The sequence below is a fragment of the Myotis nattereri genome (assembly GCF_964212035.1).
Source record: "Myotis nattereri genome assembly, chromosome: 15".
NCBI lineage: Eukaryota > Metazoa > Chordata > Mammalia > Chiroptera > Vespertilionidae > Myotis > Myotis nattereri.
In genome coordinates, this window is record NC_138090.1 from 32420704 (window position 1) to 32436336 (window position 15633).

At 42.2% G+C, this 15633-nt stretch overlaps 1 pseudogene across 1 annotated transcript; it reads right to left on the minus strand.

The window, feature by feature from the left end:
• Positions 1 to 3952: 3952 nt before the first annotated feature.
• LOC308531436 (transcriptional repressor CTCF-like) lies at positions 3953 to 8884 on the minus strand (annotated as a pseudogene). Its single transcript has 2 exons — positions 8826 to 8884; positions 3953 to 4875 (listed from the first exon to the last, which is right to left on the minus strand). The product of its transcript is annotated as a transcriptional repressor CTCF-like (transcript).
• Between the last annotated feature and the right edge of the window lie 6749 nt (positions 8885 to 15633).

The following is a 15633-nucleotide window of genomic DNA, read 5'->3' on the forward strand; positions in this document are numbered from 1 at the left end:
AAATGCTAAAACTATATAATGGAACACAATTCCCTGGATTAGGTACCCAATAAAGGAATAAAGACTATGAATTGATAACCCGTTAGTGCAGTTTAGGGTTAAACCTGTGTATCTAAATTGTAACATATATTAGGAAATTTAGAAAAAATAATCTAAGGTTATCAAAGAATGTGCACTGGCTCCTCAGCTTCGTTTTCCCCACCTTCCCTAACTCCATATTTCCATTTCAGGTGTAAGCAGAGTTACTCATGGTTAATTAATTAGAAGACATCCACCGTTGGTGCTCTCACCTTATCCATCTTGCATTATCCAGAGGCTTAAAGGAAAACCATCAACATAAAACTCCAAGCATCAATAAGGTTCCCAAGACTTTATCACAGAAGAGTGTGAACTTGCCTTTCATTTTTATGGGGAGCCTCTATCTTCACTCCCAGCCACCACTCCCATGCATTCTTCTCCCTGTTAGGACCCCGTATGACAAACCTTGGTGGGGAGACAGGTTGTAAAACCTGAGAGGAAGGGGGCCATGTACAGAAGAGAGAAATGATTAGATAATTAAAGTGATTGGTAACCCTTAAGACCAAAGTAACTGTAAATTTGTGTATTTTCTGGCCTTTCTGCTCATTTGATGAGTAAATCCTACAGCTGTCCAAATCTAGTCCTTGGTTTATCTTAGCTATGCAGAGTAGCATAGCTGGTTCAAGCTGTGCACAGAGAAACAGATGCATGAGGCCAAAATCTGGCAGAATGCCAGAGGAGTGTTTGGGCAGTATACCAAAATATAGTTCAGGGGCCTGCACGGATATGGGACCAGATAGCTGGAGACTGCAATCAGAAATGCCCAAATATGAGTATGACAAGTGGGAATGCTATTCCATGAGTGAGAGTCAAAGTAAAAAAGACTTCATAAAAATACAATTTAGGGACTGAGTATGAGAGTGTGAGAGTCTGATTTGGAACTTTTCTCATAGCCCAGCAATTTCTAAAGGAGCTTTTGTTGGAGGAAGTCTTGGGAGAGTATAAAGGCATGACCTTGCCAGTATGACGTGGATGTGCTATACTGTATCAGATAGAAGAGGGGATGTGTGCAGGAAGTACCGATCTCCTACTTACAAGCTCTGAGATGCCAATAAGACAACGGTCTCTGCATGCATTTCTATTTTGACCACCCTTTCTACCAGTTGGTGGAAACTTAAGTCCATTCATTGCCTCCATAATCCCCTAGGTTGTTGTCTGATTTCTATTAAGCTTACATACTGCCATGGCACATGACTGGTGGGAGGCACTGGGGCATCCACTAGATGTTATATACCCATCAGGACTTTGGTCTTCTCCTTCCGAGTTGAAGAGTGATTCAATTCTTTCAGGTTTCTCTTCAATGTTCAGTTCCTTCCTAAAGCATGTGGGGATCATTCTTTTGCTCCCTTGCTGAACTGGGCTTTGAAATGCAGCTCAGAGAGATGAGATGCCATTGTCCCCTTTACCATGTCTGTTGTATTTCTCTTTCTTTTGACCCAGAGAATTTTTATCTGGACAATAGGTGGAAATAACCTGGATCATAATCCATTCTTCCCTATCATTTGATGCCCAGTTGTATACTCAGATTTCTTTTTTGGTTTTAATCCTCTCCTGAGGATATTTTCCCAGTGAGAGACACATACACTGGTTGCCTCCTGCACGGGAATTGAACCTGCAACCCTTTGGTCCGAGGACCAATACTCTAACCACCAATCAACACCGGCCAGAGATACTCAGATTTCTTTTTTTTTTTTAAATATATTTTATTGATTTTTTACAGAGAGGAAGGGAGAGAGATAGTTAGAAACATCGATGAGAGAGAAACATCGATCAGCTGCCTCCTGCACATCTCCTACTGGGCATGTGCCCGCAACCCAGGCACATGCCCTTGACCGGAATCGAACCTGGGACCTTTCAGTCCGCAGGCCGACGCTCTATCCACTGAGCCAAACCGGTTTCGGCCTCAGATTTCTTTTAAATTTAAAGTTTCAAATATAAAAACTTGTGCTCTTACTACAACAACAAAAAGTTGTATGTTTAAAACTTTAAATTTGTTTATTTTTGATCTATCTCTGCTTTATAGCAACAATATCTCATTCCTGAGGCAAATGATGGGAAATGGGGTAATGAGTAGAAAGAAATGTAGGGGAAGATCTCCTTTAAATCCCGCCCAAACGTCCAGCCTGCTGGGTTGAAACCTTGATTGAAAAATGCTGCTTTGTTTTGAGGAGAGGAGTCCCAAGCACTCTCAGGCTGGGAGGCTGAAGAGTTCCCATATTTGTCCTGGACTCAGGTGGAATGGTGATGAGTGAAATATAGCTGTGTTTCTACAGTAGGGAAATTTTGTTTTATTATTTATTTAATTATTTTATTTAATTATTATTTTTTATAGATATTTTATTGATTTTTTACAGAGAGGGAGTGGGATAGAGAGTTAGAAACATTGATGAGAGAGAAACATCTATCAACTGCCTCCTGCACACTCCCCACTGGGGATGTGCCCACAACCAAGGTACATGCCCTTGACCGGAATTGAACCTGGGACCCTTCAGTCCACAGACCAACGCTCCATCCACTGAGCCAAACCGGTCAGGGCTACTTTATTTAATTAATTTAATTATTAATTAATTAATTTTATTATTTTATTTTATTTTGGAGCACTTGTTAATCTGTTATGATTTATAAGCTATACAGCAGTAGATCCTTTTCCCCAGCTTTCAACCCCATGAGATATTTTATTACAGGTCTTATGTTGGTGTCCTAAAATAATGAAAAATATCACACAGTACAGCTAAGAACAAAATGTATCAACCTAGAGTCTATAATTACATATTCCCTAATTACAGTATTTCCTTCAAAGCAACACACAGAAGGAAAAAGTGTTTGAAATCAGCAAGACTGAGGCTCTCTAAAACACACATTTTAAACGTGACAGTTCATGTGCAAGAATCATTTTTTAGTTGGTTTCGCTTCACATTACTACCTTTATTTACTTATTTTTTTGAAGATCCAAAGTTTAAATTACTGACCGAATGAAAATTTCTGGCCCACCTGCTCAGGGCTGCTATGACCGGCTCATAGTCACCCTTCTGCTTTAACAGAGGATTTATAAAACAGAAAACTCATCTACAAACAGAGCAAAGAAAACCTGGATGGGAAATCATAGCGGAAAGTTAACTGTACAAGGTTGAAATGCTGGCTCATGGCTGGAATCATGATCTCCCACATGGGTGTCCGTATTGCGGGCAGCAGTCTGGGTGCCCTTTTTGTCAACATTTACACACTACAGTCTGTGGTAACTTAATTTGCAAGTGATTAAAATGCTGGGTTTTCTTACATTGAACTTCTTTTCAACCTCTTAATTAATGGAAAAGATTAAAATGTAAAAATAGTTATTTACAAGCTTGACCATACCAGAAACTTTGCCAAGAAAGAGGCAAAGCCTTCAGGACAAAAACTGACCGCAGCATGCCATGTTATTGGTATGCAAAGGGAGTCAGGCAAAAAGCAAAAGCAAAAACCAGTTTAAAAGTCTAAGTCCTTCCCAAGTCTGCATTTACGATTAAAAACTCTCCTGGGAAGAAGACCACAGAACTCTGGGCAAGCGGGTGGCTGCTCTGGAGTGGTTCACCGCAGCCAGAGGAGGGTCCAATGTCTGTTTCCATCTAAGAAACCAGTTAGGCATCAACCCCGCCCTCAGCACTGCCGGGTGAACCCGCAGGGACTCAGAACATTTCATGATTTGCCGACGGCAAGTTCTAGTTAAATCGTATTTTCCTAACATTGTCCTTGAAGTTTTAGTTCTCGGTATGTTTGGTAAAACGGTGTAAAGTGGTGCTTTCCCCAAAGCCAAAAGAAGAAAAAGGGGAGGAAAATGAAGATGCAGGCCGTTTAAACAGCCCTGAGCAGTCCTGCTGAAGACAAGGCCCTGCCATCACCGGTCCATCCTGCTGAGGATCACCTCGGGGTGAGGTCCCCGTTGGGGCGTCTGTGGCAGCGGGCTGGGCCTCCTCTTCCTGGCCCTCCGCGGGCTCTGCCTCTGGCTCTTTTTTACTTCAACTACAATGTTCTCAATTGCACCTGTATTCTGATCCTCAACCTGGATGAGAGCTGGCTGGGTCTGTTTGGGGTGGGTTGGGGTGGGGGGCAGGTCCTCTCAGCTTCTTGGCAGGTGGTGGGGCTGGGGTCACAGGCTCAGGTTCAGTTCCCACGGCAGACTCCTCTTCATCCTCGGTGTCATCCGGGTCTGGCTCAGCATGTTCGCTGTCGGAGGGTCTTTGTTTCGCCTCCATTTTCCCTTCTACACCATCCGGACCAGCACAATTATCAGCATGTCTTGCCAGGGTATGTTCTCCCACACTTAGAACAGACAGAGGCCGCAGGGGCAAAGTTGGGGTCGTGATAGCGTTTGGAGTGCATGTCGAGGAGTTGCTTCTGGCGGAAGGTCTTGTCGCAGTGGCTGCAGGCGGAAGGCTGCATGATCGTGTGCCTCTCCTGTCTGCAGGCGAATCTCACGGAAAGCGCTTCTCATTCTTGTGTGACTTGTGATGCTGAGTGAGGGCTGAGCGCGCATGGAACACAGCCTCGCAGTATGGGCATTCCTCGCCTTGCCCAGTGTGGGAACGCTGCTTTCGCAAGTGGACACCCAGTCACGTTCTCTGCTCTGGCACCGTCACGGCGGGAGCGGTGAGATGTGGCCACATTGTCTGTGCGCTTCTGTAAAGTGTGCATCTTCATGGTACACTTTGGGTAAACCGCGCACGACAAATACAACACTCATAAGGTTTTCCCCTTGAACGGGTTCTCATGTGCCTTTTCAACTCCAGCCGGGAAGTTTTAGATCCATAGAGACAAAGGCTTGCATTATGACAGGAAAGCACAGCTGAGGAGCACAGCGTATAGGTAATAAGGTGAAATCTGCCAGCTTTGATATACTCTACGATAGCCCAGCAAAGACTGATGAGATGTGGACCTAGCAAACATCTTGAGGGTGAAATCCAAGGCAACTAGCGGTAGGAGAAAAAATAGTTGTCTTTTTTTAAAAAATTTTCAGCTGATATATCATTTTTTAAAAATGATTTTTGTTGATTTCAGAGAGGAGGGGAGAGGGAGAGAGAGAAACATCATTGATAAGAGAGAATCATTGATCAGCTGCCTCCTGCACACCTCCCCACCCGGGATCGAGCCCACAACTCCGGCGTGTGACCTTGACCAGAATCAAACCTGGGACCCTTCAGTCCCCAGGCCAACGCTCTATCTACCGAGCCCAACCGGCCAGGGCAGAAGTAGCTGTCTTTGAGAGAGCAAGACCAATAAAGTTTTTAGCCCAAATGATAAGTAACATCTAGTTTCAAGTATATTCTTTTGGATTTGAGAACATGTTTTTAAACAAAAAACTTAAATTGCCTTTATGGACAACAGACATTGCCAGATTTATCCACACAACCCATGTTCCAAAAGCCATGTAAAAGGGAAAGAATTAGCCAGATTGTTAAGTAACCTGTTATTATAATTGCTTTTATTTGTTTAATCTTTTTGAAATAATGGCCTCATATTTTTTCCCAAAAGAGAAAGAACAACTGACATTTTTTAGTTGTTTTTCAGGGCAAAGAAAATAGGGTGTTTGTTGGTTGAGGTTGCAAGATCATTCTCTCTAGCAGTTTGGGCAGCAGATCAGCAGGGAGAGGTCTGGTAGCTGGGAAGGGCAGCGTGAGAAAAGTGGAGGATTTTCAGGTCAAGGGTAGGGGCCAGGGGCCCAGTTGGAGTGGATGAGTGGGAGTTAACACTTAAATATAAGGAAGGGGTGGGGAGGGAGGTAAGAGATCAAGGACTTGTATGCATGCATATAAGCATAACCAATGGACACAAGAGACTGGGGGTGGGGTGGGGTGAGGGCATGTGCCAGGGGGTAGGGGCGGCCAGGGGAAGGTCAATGGGAGAAAATAAAAAGGAGACATATGTAGTGCTATCTGTAATACTTTAACAATAAAATAAAATTTTAAAAAATAAATATAAGGAAGAAACAGGAGAGCAAAACCATCTAGGTAAAAATGACATCATATCTTGATTTTGGTGCTAAGGATCCCTGGAAGATGGGCCCACTGACCTCTTATCTTGGAGACCCCTCCTTGTGGGCCTAAGGATAACCCTCAAGTTAAAGGCTTTATGTTTTGTTAGAAGAGGAAGGATACTCTTTGTTTCTTGTAAAGGGTGAAAGTGTTAGAGGATAGCAGAGGGGCTCATCTTCCATCGGTTGCTCATTGGAGTGGGGTTCTTGGAGTACCGCTAGAATAAGCATTTCCAGAGGCTCCCATGGGAGGATGAGAGGTGGTAGAAAGGTTTATTTCCATGGAATTACACCCCTGGATTTCAAGAGTTCCATTTCCCTTAGTCAAGCCATAGAAAGAGTGTAGCTGGGGCTTCAGTAGAGCCCCAGATTGTATCCAGAGTTCCTTTCCATGTTGGAGCCAGGTCCAGCCCAGCATCAGGCCAGCTTAGCTTGTGTTTCTCCAATGAAGTCCATTAGTTCATTGTGTGTGGAGATCTGCATGACTGTGGGCCACACAGGCGAACATACGAGAACCAAGAGCCAAGAGCCACGTGAGCAACAAGAGAGCCCAGAGAGACCTTCTTTGTTTAGGGAATTATGCATTCCCAAATCTTCACTTCCTTGCAGTGACCACATCCATTCTGGCCAATGATCTCTGTCCCCAGATGTGATGGACAGAACCTTCCCTAGTCACCCCAACTTCCCTTTGTTGAATCCCTGGAGTGTGAAGTTGCAGCTTGTTGGTGAAGCTGCCCAAATGACATGCCTACAATGTCTACCCTTCCCCCTTTTCTCCATTTCTATCATTAATAACTAGCTAATTACAATGGTATCAAAAGGAATAATTAATCTCAAGATTTTACCCCTCCAAAGCCATAATGAAGTATTTTGTGTGTGGAGAAAAACTGTCAAAGAGTAATTATATGCAACTTGGTCTACAGCAATGATTCTTGGGGAATTTAATAAACCCTATTTAGGTTCTTCCAAACTTAACACATGTATTCAGCTTTATCTTGGGTCATTTTATTTAATTAATTAATTTATTTTTAAATATTTTTATTGATTTTTTTTTATAGAGAGGAAGGGAGAGGGATAGAGAGTTAGAAACATCAATGAGAGAGAAACATCAATCAGCTGCCTCCTGCACACCCCCTACTGGGGATGTGCCCACAACCAAGGTACATGCCCTTGACCGGAATTGAACCTGGGACCCTTCAGTCCGCAGGCCGATGCTCTATCCACTGAGCCAAACTGGTTAGGGCTATCTTGGGTCATTTTATACATACATACATACATACATACATACATATCTATCTAATCCTCACCCTAATTATTGCATACATACTTAGTGAGAAGAAAGGAGAAACATCAATGTGAGAGAGAAACATCGATCAGTTGTCTTCCGTATGTGCCTGGACTGGGGACTGAACCTGCCCAGGTATGTGCCCTGACTGGGAATAGAACCAGCAACCTTTTGGTGCACAGGATGACACTCAACCGATTGAGCCACCCTGGTTGGACTATCTTGGGTCATTTTAAAATTGTGTTCTTTTTCTCTTAAAATGACCAAAGAGAATTGCTTATTATCCAGGATCAACCTGTTAACTGGAGACAGCATATTCCCTAATTACAGTATCTATTTGTGTGTGTGTGTGTGTTAATCCTTACCTGAGGATATATTTGCATTGATTTTTAGAGAGAGTGAGAAGGAGGGAGAGAGAGAAACATTCATGTGAGAGAGACACATCGATTGGTTGCCTCCTGCACTCACCCTGACGGGGGTTGGGGATTGAGGCTGCAATCCTTCAATGCATGGGCTGATGCTCTAACCACTGAGATCAGGCCAGGGCTACAGTATCTCTTGAATGCACATCTCACTGACCTCTACTGGGGAGGAAAGGAAAGAATGTAGTAAAAAGTTCCAGAGTTTTACTCTGGTCTCAGCTGACTAGCTCATTGACTTTGGACAATCCTGGAACCTTTTTGCATATGTTTCCTCATTTTGCAAAATAAAGTGAGATGGGGTAGTTCCATAAACTCCTTCTTTCTCTCTGCTGTTCTGATTTTTTAGAACTGCTGAATTATTGCCTACATGAAATGAGTTACTTTCTTCTTCTTTGAAGTAATGGAGCTCATTTTGTATAATTTCCATCTCCCTGTATTTCTGTTAAGCAAAATCTAACAGCCTTTGATATCTCTTTGTCTACTTTCTAGGGAATTTCAGAGATAATCTCATTTGGTTATGTGGAGACCTAGCAAAACATTGTCCCTGAATCCCTTATGCTTTCCCACAATGCTATCAGAGCAGAATTCTCACAGCAGATGCACAAAAGATAATGCAAGAGGGATTGAGAAGAATGGGAGTAAGAAGAGCTTGTGGACACAAACTGAAAGGGCAGTAAATAGGAGCATGAGAAAAGCCACCACAAAGAAAGTTCTTTCTCCATCCTTGAGGTTATGAAAGTGTTGATTTCATTTGTAAGATGATGTTGGAAAGGTGACAAGGGAAAGGTTTCTAGTACTCGTGAGCACCTACCGAAGGCCAGGCACTGCCATTTGTCCCCGTTTTGGCTGTGCCATCGACTTTGTAGATGAGAATATTGAGGCACAGGACTCACCCAGGAAGTGAGTGGCATAACTGAGGTTTTAAGCCAGAAATCTAAGCCAGAGGGTAAATAAAAATTAAATAATCACAACTAAGGCTTCAACTACCCCCTGATCTGTCCCCGCTTCTATTCTTAGATGTCAACAGCGTTACCGTTTCACTATGCGATATACTTTAGACATCTTCCCATGTTCATAGGTGTGCAAATACATCGTTCATTTTAATTCTGTATCAGTTTCATGGTATGGATCTATCATAAGTTACTTCATTTAACCTTTTCCTTATTGTTTTCACTATTAAAAATGATCCTAGGGTGATCATTCTTTACCTGTTCCCATGTGCACATGTAAAATAGTTTTTCTAGGTAGATTTGAAAAAGTAACATATATGTATGTTGTGTACATACATGTATATGCATACGATATGACGTCTGTGTATGTATATGCATATATGTGTTTTTAAGATCCTGCCAAATTCCCCTTACAAAGGGATTGTACCGATTCACCTGTCCCTCTGCATTGTATGAAAGTACCTGTTTCCTCATGCTATCACCAACACTTGGTATTATCGCACTTTAAACATTTGCCAAGCTATTGTTACATTATTTTTTCCAAGTGCATTACTCTGATCATGACTGAGTTTAGCACCTCTTGAGTTATTTTCCTCTAGAAAGAGTTTTCAATAAATAACAGGAGAGCAACTGAGGCCTGTTCTATGCTGCGCAGAAAGCCAGTGAGTTTCTTTGTGAAGAGGATGCTGCTGGGTCATTTGACTTGGAGGTCCAGGGCAGGCGGCTGGCAGGAGTGGTAAGATCACACTCTCATTAGGAATTTGCCTGGGGGCCACAAAGGAGGCTGAGCAGGTCCTTTAAGCATGTAAGTGATGGCACTCAAATCTAACAGAATATTAACCCTGAAATCAGGTCTGAATTTCCAGGCATAGTATCTATCTTTGGATTTGGTTTAATGTTTTTACCCTTGATTTATGTCTGTGCCTTCCTTAGCATCCCCTATCGCAAGCAGCATGAATGTATTAAACTTTCTTAAATGTATTAAGTGGTTCTCAACCTGTGGGTCGCGACCATAGGAAAACACATATAGCATATCAGATATTTACATTACGATTCATAACAGTAGCAATATTACAGTTATGAGGTAGCAACAAAAATAATTTATGGTTGGGGGGGGTCACCACAGCATGAGGAACTGTATTAAAGGGTCGCGGCATTAGGAAGGTTGAGAACCACTGTAAGTGATGGAATTTAGCAAATATGTTATGGTTACCATCTTTGTTGCTAAGAGGGAATGTGGAAATCTGACAAATATTGTAGCTTTCATTTTCAAGACCCATTTTCGAAGCAGTTTCACTAACAAGTCTCCTGATTTACCATGCCATTAACAGAAACAAGTCTTTCTGGACAGCAGTAAAGAAGCGGATTAGCACAATTTACAGCTTTCTCAAGATACAGAGAGGGAACCTACTTATACTATACAGTATGTACACTATAATAGTTTGATAGGAGACGGAAGATGGTGGCGATATAGGCAGACGCGTCCCAGGTCGTGTCCCGGAGCAAATGGAGTGAGCAGCCGAAACTAATAGCACCCACACCGAATTGGCGAAATTGCTCAGCTGGTGAGACGGTTTGCAGCCGGGAAGAGCAGAACTCCCCTGGAAAGGTAAAAAAACCCAGGGATTTGGGCAGGAAAGTTCGCCAGACCTCTGAGCCCAGAGAGTCAGAGGGAGACCGTGTGGCAGACAGCCACGTCCCTTGGGACAGGCACAGCCCCTGACGGGGGGCGGGGGGGGGGCGGGGGGGGGGCAGGAGAACTGCGGGATTCCTGGCGCCGCCTGGGGAATTGAGAGCTGGGTTCTGTGATCACGGAGGACTGAGCCTAAAGGGGGGCAGCCTGAAGAGCTGACCAGACCATGCAGTCTCGGTAAGAGAAGAAGCTTACAGAAACCAAGAATTCCCCGTTTCCGCGGCCGGCGTTTGTTTGTTTGTTTTCACTGAATCCTGTTCATGGGACATTTCAGATACAGACACTCACCTGTGCTGAAGAGAGGGAGAGGGTGCTGAGGAGTGGAATCTGGGGAGAGACTGAGGAGAGAGGGGGGCCCGGGAGAGTTGGCAGCGAATTGAGTGCTGGGACACCCCTGAGCCCAGGACTGGGGCAGCCATTCTCTCCGGAGAGTGAGACTCCTCCCCCCAGCCCCCAGGCAAGGAGCACAGCCACACCCAGAATCCACCCTGGACGAGATCAAGGATTAAAATAACCTGATCAGCCCCTGGGAGTTAACAGGGTCTGGCCTATAGAGGGATTTTCAATCCCAGCAACAACACAGCGCCGGTAACTAACTATTACGCAGCCAGCTCTGGGCAGTGAACCTCCACTGGACAGAGAGGCCCAATAGCCTCAGAGGCCAACCCCAGAACACTGCCACCCAGAGGCTGACCCACAAACTGACTCTTTGCTAAACACAAAATAAGGCAGTCTGGGAAACAAATGCGGCTTGCTTTAAAATAAAGACTGTGGTTTACAACACAGAGGAACAGTGTATCGCAGGGAAACTCAACACTCTCCTGAATACCTGGCAGGTCTAAGGCGAGCCACACTGAAGAATAGAAGAACCGAAGGACCTTCACTACTGCAATTTTTTTTTCTTTTTTCACCTTTTAACTAAGAAACCAATGTTTTTTTCTTTTTTTTTCTTCTTCTTTTTTTTCCTTCTTTTTCCACCACCTGATTTTACCCTTTTAATTACTACCTTCTTATTTTTAACCAGTATTATTACTGCTACCATTTTACCATTTTTAAATTGCCATTTTATTTTCTCTTTATTTTATTTTGGGATTAGTGTTCTCCATTCTATTTCATCATTATATTATTGGTTGTTTCTAGTTTGCATTCATCTCCAGGGAGCTGTTGCTGGAATTTTTTGGGATTAGTGGCTGTTGTATAGGAGTATTCTCCTCATATAAAAAGTCTCTTCCCCTCTTCCACTTCATTCTCTCTTTTCGCTCTTTTTTTTCTTCTCTTTTCTTTTCTTTTCTCACTTTTATTTTCCCCCCTCCTTTTTCCCAATTTCATTTTTGCACTCCTTTTTTTGGTCCCTACTTTTCTTTTCTTTTTTCTCTTTTATCTTTTTCTCTTCCTTCTTCCTTATCCCCTAATTCTCTTAATTTGGGTGGTCACCTTTATTTGGGGTTATTAATATCGTGAATATATTTGTGTATAGTGCCTGGTACGTGGTGCCTTGTTGTGTTGTATTTTGAGCCTTTAAATCAACGCAGCAGATCCAAGCAACAGCAACCTCCTGAGCACCACACCCTCTGCTGAGGAACAGCAGCTGTACGTGAAACCGCGCCCCACCAGCCAGAAGAGCCACCACAGCTGTGAACAGCACCCACCAAAGGAGCTGCTGCCAACTGAAGAGCAGCTGCTACCACAACCGCCCGAAGAGCAACCACAGACCAAGGAGTCACTGCCACCAAGGGAGCAACCACTGAACGACTCAACGTCTAGCTATGTCAATGAGATCAAACATGGGTAGACAAAGAAACCCCCAAAGGAAAGAGAAGGAGGACTCTCCAGAAAAGCAGCTAAGTAATACAGAGGCATGCAACATGACAGAAAAATAATTCAGAATAAGGGTCCTAGAGTGCATAAACCGGATGGAGGAAAAAATCGACAACCTCTGCAAGAAGCAAGAAGAGACAGATGAAAAAATCGATAACATATGGAAGAAGCTAGAAGAAACAAATGAAAAAATCAACAACTTAAGTAAGACCCAAGAAGAAATGAAGAGTGATATAGCTGCAATGAAAAACTCCATTGAAAGTATCAACAGTAGACTAGGAGAAGCGGAGGACCGAATTAGTGAATTAGAAGACAAGGAAGCAAAACACACCCAAAATGTACTGCAATTGGAGAAAAAAATTAAAAGACAGGAGGAGAGCCTAAGGGAGCTTTGGGACAATATGAAACGAAACAACATATGAATAATAGGGGTACCAGAGCAACAGAAGGATGAACAAGGATTAGAAAACCTATTAGAAGAAATAATATCAGAAAACTTCCCTGAGGTGGGGAAGAAAAAAATCACACAAGCCCAGAGAGTCCCAAACAAGGTGAACCCGAAAAGACCCACACCATGACACATCATAATTACCATGGCAAATGTTGAGGACAAAGAGAGAATCTTACAGGCTGCAAGAGAGAGACGGAAAGTTACATACAAGGGATCTCCCATTAGATTGTCAAATGATTTCTAAACAGAAACACATCAGGCCAGAAAAGAATGGACAGAAATTTACAAAGTGATGCAAAGCAAAGGACTGAATCCAAGAATACTCTACCCAGCAAGGCTGTCATTCAAACTTGAAGGGGAAATAAGAAGCTTCACAGACAAAAAAGGCTAAGGGAGTTTATCACCACCAAGCCAGCAATGCAAGAAATGCTAAAGGGACTTGTGTAAAAAGAAGAAATAAAAAGCTCAGAAAGAAAACAGCCACACACAAAAAGAAATGGCTACAAACAAGTACCTTTCAATAATAACTTTAAATGTAAACGGACTAAATGCTCCAACCAAAAGACATCGAGTGGCTGAATGGATAAAAAAAACATGACCCATACATCTGCTGTCTACAAGAAACCCACCTCATTAGAAGGGACTCACACAGACTGAAAGTGAAGGGATGGAAAAATATCTTTCAGGCAAATGGAAATGAAAAGAAAGCTGGGGTAGCAATACTTATATCGGACAAAATAGACCTCAAAGTTAATGCCATAACAAGAGATAAGGAAGGCCACTTCATAATACTAAAGGGATCAATACAACAAGAAGATATAACCCTGGTAAACATATATGCACCCAATGCAGGAGCACCCAAATTCATAAAAAAACTCCTGGAAGATATCAAAGGAGAGATCGACAACAATACACTCATAGTAGGGGAATTTAATACACCACTGACAGCACTGGATAAGTCCTCTAGACAAACAATCAGCAAAGATACAGCAATCCTAAATGACTCACTAGATCAGATGGACTTAATAGACATCTTCAGAACACTTCACCCCAGTGCCACGGAATATACATTCTACTCAAATGCTCATAAGACATATTCAAAAATAGACCATATATTGGGTCACAAGCAAAGTATCCCCAAATTCAAGAAGATTGAAATCATAAAAAGCGTCTTCGCAGACCACGATGGTATAATATTAGAAATGAACTACAATAAAAACAACTCAAAATACTCAAACACCTGGAAGCTGAATAGCATGCTATTAAATATTGATTGGGTTACCAATGAAATCAAAGAAGAAATTCAAAACATCCTGGAAACTAATGACAATGAAAACACAACAATCCAAAACCTATGGGACACAATGGAAGCAGTCCTGAGAGGGAAGTTTATAGCTCTACAGGCCTATCTCAAAAAACAAGAAAACATGGTAGCAAATCATCTAACTCTACAACTCAAAGAATTAGAAACAGAGCAACAAGAAAACCCCAGAGTGAGCAGAAGGAAGGAGATAATAAAGATTAGAGCAGAAATAAATGACATAGAGACCAAAAAAACAATACAGAAAATCAATGAAACCAAGATCTGGTTCTTTGAAAGGATAAACAAGATTGACAAACCTCTAGCCAGACTCACCAAGAAGCAAAGAGAGAGGACCCAAATAAACAAAATCAGAAACAATAGAGGCGAAATAACAACAGACCCCACAGAAATACAAATGATGGTTAAAAAATACTATGGACAGCTCTACTCCAACAAACTAGACAACCTGGAGGAAATGGACAAATTCCTAGAAAAGTACAACATTCCAAAACTCAATCAGGAAGAATCTAAAAATCTCAACAGGCCAATAACTATGGAAGAAATTGAAGCAGTCATCAAAAAGCTTCCATCAAACAAAAGCCCAGGACCAGACGGCTTCACAGGGGAGTTTTACCAAACATTCAAGGAAGAACTAAAACCTATCCTCCTCAGACTACTACGAAAAATTCAAGAAGAAGGAACACTTCCAAGCTCATTCTATGAAGCCAGCATCACCCTAATACCAAAACCAGGTAAAGACAACACAATGAAAGAGAATTACAGGCCAATATCCCTCATGAACATAGATGCCAAAATCCTCAACAAAATCTTAGCAAATCAGATCCAGCAGTACATCAGAAAGATCATACACCATGACCAAGTAGGATTTATCCCAGGGATGCAAGGATGGTACAATATCCGCAAATCAATAAACGTGATACATCACATAAACAAATTGAAAGAAAAAACCACATGGTCATATCAATTGATGCAGAAAAAGCATTTGACAAAATCCAACACCCATTTTTGATAAAAACTCTCAGCAAGGTGGGAGTAGAAGGATCATACCTCAACATAATAAAAGCCATATATGACAGGCCCACAGTCAACATCATACTCAATGGACAAAAACTAACACCATTTCCCCTAAGAACAGGAACAAGACAGGGATGTCCACTCTCACCACTCCTGTTCAACATAGTACTGGAAGTGTTAGTCATTGTAATTCGGCAAGAAGAAGAAATAAAAGGCATCCAAATTGGAAAAGAGGAAGTAAAACTGTCTTTATTTGAAGACAACATGATATTATACATACAAAACCCTAGAGACTCCATCAAAAAGCTACTAGACTTAATACATGAATTTGTCAATGTAGCAGGATACAAAATTAACCCCAAGAAATCTGAGGCATTTCTATACACCAATAGTGAACTTTCAGAAAGAGAGATTATAAAAACAACCCCGTTTACCATCGCACCAAAAAAATTAAGCTACCTAGGAATAAACTTAACTAAAGAGGTAAAAGACCTCTACTCAGAAAACTACAGGACATTGAAAAAAGATATAGAGGAAGACATAAACAGATGGAAGAACATACCGTGTTCATGGGTTGGTAGAATCAACATC